At 33.2% G+C, this 11,546-nt stretch overlaps 1 non-coding gene across 1 annotated transcript; it reads right to left on the bottom strand.

The window, feature by feature from the left end:
- Positions 1-10,372: 10,372 nt before the first annotated feature.
- LOC124886887 lies at positions 10,373-10,475 on the bottom strand. Its single transcript, XR_007044291.1, has one exon. It is a non-coding gene; the product is annotated as a small nucleolar RNA R71 (small nucleolar RNA).
- Positions 10,476-11,546: the final 1,071 nt, after the last annotated feature.

Below are 11,546 nucleotides of genomic sequence, written 5' to 3'. Positions count from 1 at the left end.
ACGCATAGGAGAGTTGGGATCTCAAAATTAGTATCTTTACCCTAAGCTAGGTGATAGATATATCCTTTAGATATTAACTTTCTATCCATAAGATAGGAGATAAAATAACTTTTAGGGGTCATCGATTTACCCGCCTACTCCAAGACTGACTTATTAAAAAACTAAAATTTAACAATTCGATTTTGACAAAAAGTTGACGCCTAACATAAATAAAGCCGTTAAATGCCAAGGATGCTATCCAAACGAGACATCTCTAACTATTATATCTGCGAAGATAACCTTATAAAGAACCCTAATATGGCAGTTTTCATAAACTCATCTAGAATTAACTAACTTACCAATAAGGTGGAAACTGTGAAAGGCTCAAAGAAGCTTTTAGGACAAACACCAAAATTCATAGCTACAAATGGAGTTACAAAGAAAGATCTTGGTATATTAATACATAAACATCAGTATGAAAGATGCAAAGCATACCATTAACTATATCTAGGGATATATCCTATTCCAGGTGGGAGGACAAAGCATAAAATTTGTTCTATTTCTACCTACAAGAAGTACCAGATGAAACCTCTAATGATGGATTAGGCTACCAAAATGGGCTATTGAGGTAGCAGACTAGGTGTGAAGGCAAACATCCTTACCACTTTTATTAGACAACAAACAATCCTTGAGTCTATAATCCGGCATACTACACAAATAACAACCATACTTACCCGTCATGCACTTACCTGGATGATTCTTACCATTTTTTTGCAGGTTGGAAGCATACATCCCCTAGAAATGCTACCCACAGATCTAGTGGTTGGTTCCCTAACCCACTATTCCATCTTAGTCCTGGGTAAGGAGGAACTAGATGAAGATAGTGCAGGATTTTGATGAAAAACTTCAAAATTGACTATGATTCTTCCCTAAATGCTTGTATTGAGTGCATTTAAATTATCTGGCCCTAGTTATTTCGGTCTTCCTTTGGTGTTCCTTTATTTCTCAACCTCAATATACTTATCCTAGTTCATAAATCGAGCAATATCTATATTCCCAATTAGCACTATAGTCCTATACTCCTTGACCACCAAGCATACACCCTAGTGAAAATCTTACTCATGTGATCCATGGAATTCGACAACAACTTTGGAGCGTACTTTAAAAGCTCTATGAAGTGAGGGAGTATTTTTTAACTGACATAGAACCCTACTTAAGGTTCATCAATACCTCTACCATACACTCCCTCATCTAGAACCTATCAAAAAAAGTTGTCAGAAAAATATTCTAACTCATTGGAGTTGTATTCTCACCTGCTCCTTTCTTCCACATGGTAATCAAGTCATAAAAAATATCCTATAGCTTATAGTATACCAATTCCACTCTCCAATTTTGTGACATGCACAATTTGAGTGATTTTCTTAACCTCATCAATGAATAACTGCATATCTTCATTGACCATCAAACAAAAGAACTCTGGTGGTTTCATCCTCATGAAATCTCAAACTCTGGCTGCAGTAAAGTTATCATTCTACTGAATTGGGACTGCTGCTAGTTTATTACCCTGAGCTAACACCTTAGAGGCATCTTAGAACCCAGCATGGGATCCATTTTTGTACAAAGGTCTATAGCTGGTAGTGAGGCCCATTACCTTATACATAACCTCTGTGAGAAGGCATTCTCTGCCATTTGAAAGCATTATTTAAAGAGATAGAAATAACTCTAGAGCACAATAGAGATCATGAAAGAAAGTATAGTTCCTAAGAACGTCTCATAGCCTATTTCTCATAAGTGAGGTGTGATTCATACCCATGATCAAGACTCTACATAACACAGCTTGTCAGACTCCTTAAGACTCTTAAAACCTTAGGCTCTTATACAGAGTTTGTTATACTTCGGGACGAACCCTAGATGTTAAACGGTATTCAATACTACAAGTAATCCCAAAGGTAATCCATGGTATGTTCTAAGCCTTAACTCATAATAAACTTACTTTAAACATGAGCAGAAGCTTTAACTTAATAGTCTGAATTTATTGGATAAATGATCTCAACAAAGCAATGTGACTAAACATGAACTTAAAAATACAAATGTCTAAAAACAACTACCAAGTCTAGAAAAGACTATAAACATACTAAAAAGCTATTGGGACAGACCTCAATTGACCCGAAAGAAAAATATAAAGTTTGAATATAACTAGAATTCAGCTACTAGAAGCAAACATAATCCAGATCTTCATAACATAAGGACTCACCAACTGATGAGAGGTGGGAAGTGGTGATCATGGCTAATTGCAATTCTTAGGGCATACACTAGAACCTACATTATAATAGGATGCAGAGCACAACGACTATGTGGTTAATACTTCTGGAATATACTTGGTGTATAGGGGTGCGATGCATGCAATAAGCAAAATAGATTTGTCTTTTGATCTTAAAACATACATGCTAAATGTATACAGACACACCGTATACATTAATATACTAAATGAAATATTCTAAATCATAAGTAGTACAATAAAGTCTTCCAAACTAAGTGAGTCATTACACTTAGTTTCTAAAATCAATATTTTAGTGGGAGGTTATTTCAACCGACTTGCCCTATTTGAGCAATATAGAGCCCAATTTAGAAACCTTGTTAGAAGGGTATTCAATACCTTACTAGGATAAAGAACATTGATTGGCGCTAATGCACTTATGAAAACAAAGCCACTCTCAACTACAAAGACTTCCTATAAAGGAAGACACTATCAACTAACAGGGACTCCCTCCTTAACCTATGGTGATAAATAGTTTGGAAAATTAGTTGAGCTAAACTCGCATTCCTCGGTTCCAAATAATACTTCAAAAACTATACTAGTGTTCATAATATATGAAATACACTATAAATGAATTATATAGTTTTTTAAGTCTGAAAACCAATCATACATGTGATTCTATTTTATAGTTAAAAGTACATACATAAATTTCATATTGAATCTGAATAGTAAGTCTAAATTTCTTGTAGACTAAGTGAATCATGCTAAAATCATATACATTTACCAACTTGTTGTATTTCATGTCTAGAATGCTAAAATTTAATTAACAAGATCAACCATATAAGTCAAAATATGAGTAAATCATGAATTCTTGTAATAAATGAAGTTTAATTCATAAGGAAGCATCATAATTTCATAATCATGTCAAGTAGGTATGGATCCTACTCATTAAATCCCTAAAATCAGTTATGATAAAAAATGTTCTTGGACACAAGGATAAAGGGAAACCTTTTTTGAAGGACCACATGCCTGAACTTGTCAATTTCTTAAAAGAAATTTTGAGTTATGAGCCCTTGTGATGGAAATTTGGGAGAAACCCCTTCTTTTGGAGTTCTAGAGAGTTTGGGAAGAGACAAAATGACAAAATAATGAAACAAATTGAGGGAAAACATTTTAGTGGAAGTTATCGGATCACTTAGGATGTAATTGACCAGTTTGCCTTAAAAAAAACTTTAATAAATGGAATTTTATCGTGACCACTGGCGTGACACAACCTTTTCACACCAAGCCAGAGGTATAGGGCACCTTTATTGTGGCAGCCAACTAGCACGGGATGCTTCTATCATGCTAGGCCACCACCTTTTGTATCTGGGTCTACCTTGCCTCAGTGGCACAACCTAAATGTGGTTACTTACTGATTTAGGCTTACGTTTAGTCCCAAAAATCATTACAAAAATTTTAAAACACTTCTTGTGGTCCTATTATCATTTCTATTAATCATCAACCTTACTAAAAAATATGGGAGCTATCAAAATTAAATCTCTGAACTTATAGGGCATAACAACTTTACAAGAAATTTAACTAACCAGCATAGTATGAAGAAATTTAAGCTATAACCGACCTTAAAAATCCAAAAAATAAAATTAAGCATCCAAAGTCATTTCCTTCGCGAACAGGCTCAATACGAGATAATACAATCGAAAAAACTTAGGCCTCAAAGGAAGCTAATGATACTTATATTGGCTATATTTAAATTGCATCCAAAATAGGTCTGAAAAAGTGGTTCAAAAATAAAAAAGGTAAAAGTCATAACTTTATCTAAGAAACATTTTCCTACAGTCAAGAGGAGTATATTTGAAAATCCAAGTGAAAATGAATAGAAATTGATGTTCAAATTGATGAAAAAACCATTTTAAGATTTTACCCAAAAAAAAATTGCCAAACTCTAGTTTGAAAATAAGGTTAAAAGGTATATTTGAATATATGATCATAAGGAGTTATTAAAACTAAGAACTTTTTTACTCGAGCATGAATGACAAAAAAATAATATAATTCACCCTTTTTTGAAGCTCCTATGTACAAAAATGGTGCAAATCCTGAAATTGGGTATTTATACTGTTCTTTGAACAATAACTCGCATTCATGGTCTCCACCTAGTGGTGCAAGGCTATATGTTGAATTGGGCTAGATCGGTCACACGATTATAAGAGGTGGGATTTTAGATCACGATGAAGAACCCGACCCGATCTACCAAAATACCCACTGCGATTGCGGTTAACCAACCATGAAATCACGATGAACTACTTGGTCAAGCCCCCCGATTACATCACAAGTCTTTGAACCATAATGAATGATCTGGAGCTTCACTTATTGGCAAAAAACCTACTGATGCAAGGTTCAAAAATCTTTTGAACAGGCCCTCAAAATTTATTTACGATCCCACATATGTAAATCATATGCTACTAGGATATTTTGATACTTCAGACCCAATGACACCTTTTCACTTTTGAAAAGAGATTCTATGCAATAAATTAGCCCCGAGATCATTAAAAGCTTATTTTACCTATTTCCAAATGTAGGGTCAAAAGGCTATATAAAGGCTTTGAATTCGAAACCCACTACTAATGAAAAATCAAAATTTTAGATCATATGAAATATTTCAAATATCCATGTGGTGGATGAAACTCAATATATTGATCAAAGTCAAACTGTTGACTTTTACACCTATAATAGTGTCACGCACTCCCAAATAACTCTTAAATACATTGGGACTATGTCAACACCCCACACAACTAACAAATAGCATTTAGCAACTATGAGGAATGGAAAAATAGTCAAAACACTTTAAAAAAAACAACCATGATTGTTTCATGCAAAAGGATATTAAACAACCCGAATAACAGTCATACCTTCTTAATGTGATATTAGACTTCTTTGTTATTACTTGTCAGAAACTCGGCCACTCATAAAAATCCTATTTAGATTTTAACAAGTTTAGCTAGTGGGTACAATAATTTAAGATATGAAGTGCCCTATAATAATTTTAAAGATGTATAAATAGTTAGCTAGATTACCAATAAGAATTTTCTTTCATAATTGAAATTTGTTACTATTATACTTATGAAGTTTGAATAAAAGTTTGTAAAAAGATTTAAACTTCAAACTTTCAATACTAACACTTGAAATTTAAAATATTGGGGGAAAAAATTTGAAGAGCTCAAGTTTAAAGTTTTTATTTTGCGATTGTTAAATTTTAAATTTGTTTTTATTTTATTACTATTCTCTAAAGTGATCTTAAACGTTGTTATCTCTTCAATTTGACCATAAATTTATTTTATTTCTACTCATCACTAATGGTTAGGTTTACGAAAGTACAAGATGAAATGCACAATATGTCCCTTTGGAAATCACTTTATATGCTTTGTCTCCACTAAGAAAATATAAATATAACTCATTCTTTACACAATTGAAAATCATAAAAATTTATACTACTACTTCTTGACAATTTTAGATCAAATGGTCTAAAATTTATTTATGACATTTTTTGTAGTTTTCTAGGGTTCAAAATACTTCTAGAGAATTTACGTAAAATATTTCAAAAAATGTTAGATCAAGCAGTACAGAGTTTAATCATAAAATTTTATAGTTATTTACTAACTTTAGTGAATTTAAATGAAATTTTTCGGAAAATTTTCACAAACTAATCTAAAATTTTACAGTACACTACTAGAAATTAGATATTTTCGAACTATAACATCCAAAAACAAATGATTAGTAGGAAGTTCGACTACTGTAGTCAGAATATTTAAATTGAATTTCTATATTTTTTAAAACTTTATCTAATTATAATTTTGATTAGTGTAATCGTAAAAGAATGTAAACAAATGTAGACCCAGTACATGACTACTACAGCCATAATGAACAGAAATAACAGAGAAAAATATTTTAAATAAAGAGAAACACTAGGCTTTACTCTTTATATCCGGTATCTCGATAACCATAATTGAGTAGCCTTATAAGATCAGATCTCAGTATCAAATTACACATATTTTCCTCACACTTTCTATCACTTCTCCCATTAATTTCAGTTTTAGATCTAATAGTTCTCTTCATTTTCTCCCTTAAATAGAGGCAACTTTGACATCCATTTGGCGGCATCTCATCATGAGTCACTTGCTTATGTAATTTTGATAAATTTCATTTGATTTTTTATTTGTTTTTAATTTTTTAATTCTTTAGCTAATGCTAAGTGTTCTTTAAGTTTAATGTATTTGTTTTCTGTTTTACTTGTTAAACAAATAAGTATTTCACAATTCATTTTCTTGTTTTTGAATTCATTCTTTATTTTCTACCTTTTGAATCAATTGATGCATAAAAATGGGATACTTTCATGCATATGTTGTTTATTGATTCCTTGTTTTAGGTTACTTGATTTTACATTGGTGATTATTTTAATGGATTTTCCTTTTATACATTATTTTAGTTTGAGATTGATTGAAGGTGTATTTGAGCGATGAAAATGTTATTCAGCTTGTATAAATATTTAGAAAAACCTTAAGAAATCCGATTGCTATCGACAACTCATGGGTAGTTCCTCTCTTTCTTTGACGGAAATATCAACTTCAAATAAGCTCTTTCTCTCTCATCGTCATATCTATTGTCGATATTCATCCTAGATGTCTCCGGATAACTTCTTTGGAGAATCTTTCTTTCACCGGCGAAGTTGATTCTCAATAAATACAAAACCTCGCTCCGATAAGACCCTCTCTCAGTTTAGGGATTTCCACCACCACTGCCTACTTTTTGTCAGCCATTACTTTTTGAGTGGATCTTTCTCCCATTTTTTCTTTGCTTTCTTCTTTATTGCAGGTACTATCAGACTCAACCAATATTTCTATTTTTCCCAATGTCCTAGCGGCAGGAAAGAAGCAAGGAAGTCCTAGTCAATAAGATTTCAGTGACAAACTTCATCAACAACTCGCTGAAATCTTACAAATCAAATACATGAAAGGACCAGGTTAATTGTGTATTCCTATTGTCAACTACTAAGTGCACTCACTCCCTATTATCTAGAAATTTTGTGTATGTTCCTTTACTATTGGTGGCTAATATTTGTTGTTTAGTTTATATTTATGTCTCTTTCTCTTTTCATGTAATTTCTTTTATAGTTCTCTATAATATTCTTTAATATGTAAATGCATTTTTAGTTCTTCTTAGCGTATAGATGGGACAACTATATCTTCTTTTGAGTTGCCTATTCTAAGCTTTTATCCAATATTTCTCGATACATGCATGTACGCATTGATTCTTTTCTTGTGAGCTTGTTGTGTTAAGGGTGGGTGGTCATGTTAGCATTTTTTTTAACTTCTTTATTCCCTGAGGTGTTTTTTTGAAAGGTTAGCTGGTCAGATTAGTTTTCCCCTTATTAGCTTACAATTTCTTTATTGGTTGGTGTTGATGATGACAAATTTGGCTCATGCCTTTGTTTAGATTTGGGTTCACAATTGGGAACAGGGTCAGGGTTGAGGGATTGGGGGTAGGAGGGGTAAGCAAGGCTAGGATTAGTTTTATTTGATTTTTTGTATTATCAATTTTTTTCGTCAGCGCACTAAAAAGATAATCAAACCAATAATATATTAATTATAGGTTTTTGATTTATTTGTCTTAGAACTTAGCAGTACGTTTTTAATGATTTAACCAGTAAGAAAATGCTCTTTTATTTTTTTCTTTCTGCTATTTTTATTTTCATATGTATATGCATGTACACTACCTTTATGCATAAAATTCAACACAAAGTACAAGTAAAAGTAAATTTAAATACATTATTATAAAAGCAAACTTGTTTCTTTTTGGTTAAGTAGAGAACTTGAATGAGGTAGCGATCAATAATGATATGTCAAAAAAAATCATTGTACATTTATTATTTATATTAATGGGTGGAACCTAACTAGCCAGCATATCTATAAGTTATAGTACTCGTGAAGTGTGAAAATAAATATGGAGTAGGTATATTGGTCGAGAATATCTTAGAGAGAAAGTAGGAGAGATTAGGAGGGTCAACCATAGAATGATGTCGATTAAATAAATCATTAAAGGGTCTATTGTGAATATTATTATTGCGTATGCCCTACATGTAGGCTTGGATGATGAAAAGAAGAACATTTGGGAGGCTTTTAATGAGTGATGTGAGGGGTTTTCATAATACTGAGAAGCTCTTCATAGTTGGGATTTCAATGGAAACATTAGGTCATCAGGATTATAAAAATATGTATGGAGGTTTTGGTTTCACTGAGAGGAATGAAGGAGGAGCTTCAACTTTGGACTTTGCTCAGTATTTTGGGTTCATGGTAGCTAATTCTGGATTTCCAAAGAGAGAGGTTCACTTAGATATCTTTCATAGTTTGGAGGCCAAGGTTCAGATTGACATTTTGCTTCTTAAGAAGTGTGATAGGGTTCTTTGATGAGATTTTAAGGTTATACCATATGAGAACCTTGATTAGTGGATAAGCAGGAATATGACCCTGGCATGTTTTGTAATTTCTCTTGGATGAATCCTAAACCCCATACAGTTAAAAACCCTTTCTTTTTTGGCCATTGCTTACCTCATAGATAAAATTTAAATTTAAAGCAAAAAACCCTAGTTAGGAAAGTGTGTAGTATTGTGGAGGCTTGATTTCTTAGTATTTTGTGAAGAATGAATTATTTGGATAATCCTTATGGTATATCTTTACTTCCTTCATGATTATCTATGTAAATTAATCTTTGGATTATGTTGAACTAAATTTTAATTGAATGTGAGTGTTTTTGTGTTTTCATGATTGTTAGTTGTTGAGTATGGATTCTACCATTGCTTGAATTTATGATTTGAAATTTATGGGTGAAAACCCAAAATATCCAGATAGATTTGATAGGTGAAAACCCCAAAATCTATAAACCCTTCATCATTCTTGAAAGAGGGATGAAGGTGAACATGAGGTAACCCATAACATCCTTGAAAGAGGGTTATAGGGGGGTATGGCAATGGTGGACAATTAAGACAATGGTTTACTACCTTTTGCAATCTTTGAAATAAGTGTAATTGGAGTGTAAATCATGTCAAGATCATCAACCTAGAAATAGGGATGCTTGATTGAGGTTTTGGGTGATTACGAATAGCACATTTGTTAGGTGCTCGAAAGAGCCAATGGGTGATATCATTGTGGATTTATTGAAAGATTAAGCACAATGATCTTTGACCTAGCCTATACTTTAGTTAATAATGAAGTTTCATGTTAAAGCATCATCAACCAATATAATTTTACTTTTAGGTAGACATAATCTCAAGATCTCCTCAAATCTTAAGTTTAAGTCAAAAGTGTCATATTCGGGTGTTGTTAACCAAAAATCATTACAAAAATATACCAAATCAATTCCCCCATTTTATTTTACTTGTCGCGTTTTATAGCATTTCGGGTAACCTTTTAGTAATTAGTGCACCTTTAGAACATGAATTTATAATTTTCTCCTTGTGGATTTGACTCCAACTCAAGTTGGGTTATTGACAATGACCGCCTCACCCCTCAATCATGGGAGTGAATTGAGCATTATCAAAATGGCGCCATTGTTGGGGAGTGGAATATAAATTTCACTCGTGCGATGTGATTATTTCTTGGGAATACCCGTGGTGGTATAATTTACTTTATCTGTTATTTTTTAAAATACTTTAGGCAATTAATGTGTTAACAAAATAATGAGTGATAACAAAAGCAACGTACGCCCCTTTGATGGTCCCTTAGATGATGAGGGCCAACCAAATAAAGTAGGCCAAACAAGTGCAATTCGTATCCCACTAACTAATGGGAACGGAGTTTCCATGTGACTAGCTTCATGTTGCATATGTTGCAAATTAAAGGATTGTACGGGGTTGAAACCTTTGAGGACCCAAATGTCAATTTGAAAATTTTTGTTGAAGTGTTGTTCAATTTAATATAGCACACATTACTCAAGAATTCAACCAGCTTCACCTCTTCTCATTCTCACTAATGGGCAAGGCAGTTTTATGGTTTCGCTCACTCCTACCCAGCTCAATTACATCTTGTAATAAGGTTACTACGGTGTTTCTTGCTAGATACTTCCCATAATCTAAAATGCTTCTAAAGTTGGACGAGATTGTGAATTTTTGGCAAATGAATGGAGAGTTATTGTTTAAAGCTTGGGAATGATTTAAAGGAAATTTCGTCCAATGCCCAAATCATGAAGTCCCAGAGAAAATGCTTGTTGGCAAGTGAATATGCACCACCATGAGGCCTTTTTATTCATAGGAGAAGTGACAAAGCAAAATTAGGGTTGTCATACCTGGGATACTGATGTTCTCAATATCCCTTCCACTACTTCCATAGTTGATAATGAACAAAAAATATGGAATGAAGAGAAGGAGAAGATCATGGAGAAAATAATGACCCAACTTGAACACTTGAAAAACATGTTATGGGTGCACTAGCAAAAGCGTTAACACCGTAGCATCAAAATTATATGAAGATGATGAAGAAAAAAAGAAGCTGGATAAGGAAATCCAGTATTTGGCTAACTACTAAGGGGTTTCCCACCCCTCCTATCAAAGGCAAGGTAGGAATTAAGGTTAGATGGACCGCGAGCGGGATATAGATTGGAGAGAAAGGAAGCGTGATTATAACCGTTATATTCCCCCTAATGATTGAGCTAAGACCAAGGAATCAAGTGTAATCAACCCCATAAAATTCAAGACTGGGGATGTGTTAGCAATAATATTTAATAGAGTCAAAGGTACGGATAAAATGTTTAGTGAGTTGAAAGGTGACTTCCCTAAACTATCTCAAACTGTGTTGTCTCACTCTGCCTCTATCAAGTAATTGGAAACCCAAATTGGGCAAATCTCTGCCCAACTGCATACTAGGTCTACAGGTGAACTCCCTAGTGACACAATTGCTTATACAAATAATGATTCTTAAGTTCTATAAATTGTCACAAGGAGTGGAACAAACTTGATGAGCCCTCTAAAGGAGACTTGAGTGATAAAATGTACAAAGCTAAAGCAAAGGTAGCGTAACCTCAAAGTCTAGAAGAAAATAATGAGAAAGAGTCCTATGAAAGTAATGAAGAAGTGGTTTAGGTTAAAAAGCCATAAAGTGGAGAAAGGCCCACAATCCAAGTTCTTCCCCCATTCCTTCAATGATTGCACAAAAAAGAGGAAGGTGAAAAATTGAGTAATTCCATCGGAGAACTTAGGAATCTATTGATTAATATTTTGTTGCTCGAGGTAATCCAAGATATCCTGGGATACGCTAAGTTAATG

The sequence above is a fragment of the Capsicum annuum genome, chromosome 8 (genome assembly GCF_002878395.1).
Source record: "Capsicum annuum cultivar UCD-10X-F1 chromosome 8, UCD10Xv1.1, whole genome shotgun sequence".
In the NCBI taxonomy this organism is placed as follows: domain Eukaryota; kingdom Viridiplantae; phylum Streptophyta; class Magnoliopsida; order Solanales; family Solanaceae; genus Capsicum; species Capsicum annuum.
This window is presented reverse-complemented; position numbering and strand designations above follow the sequence as displayed.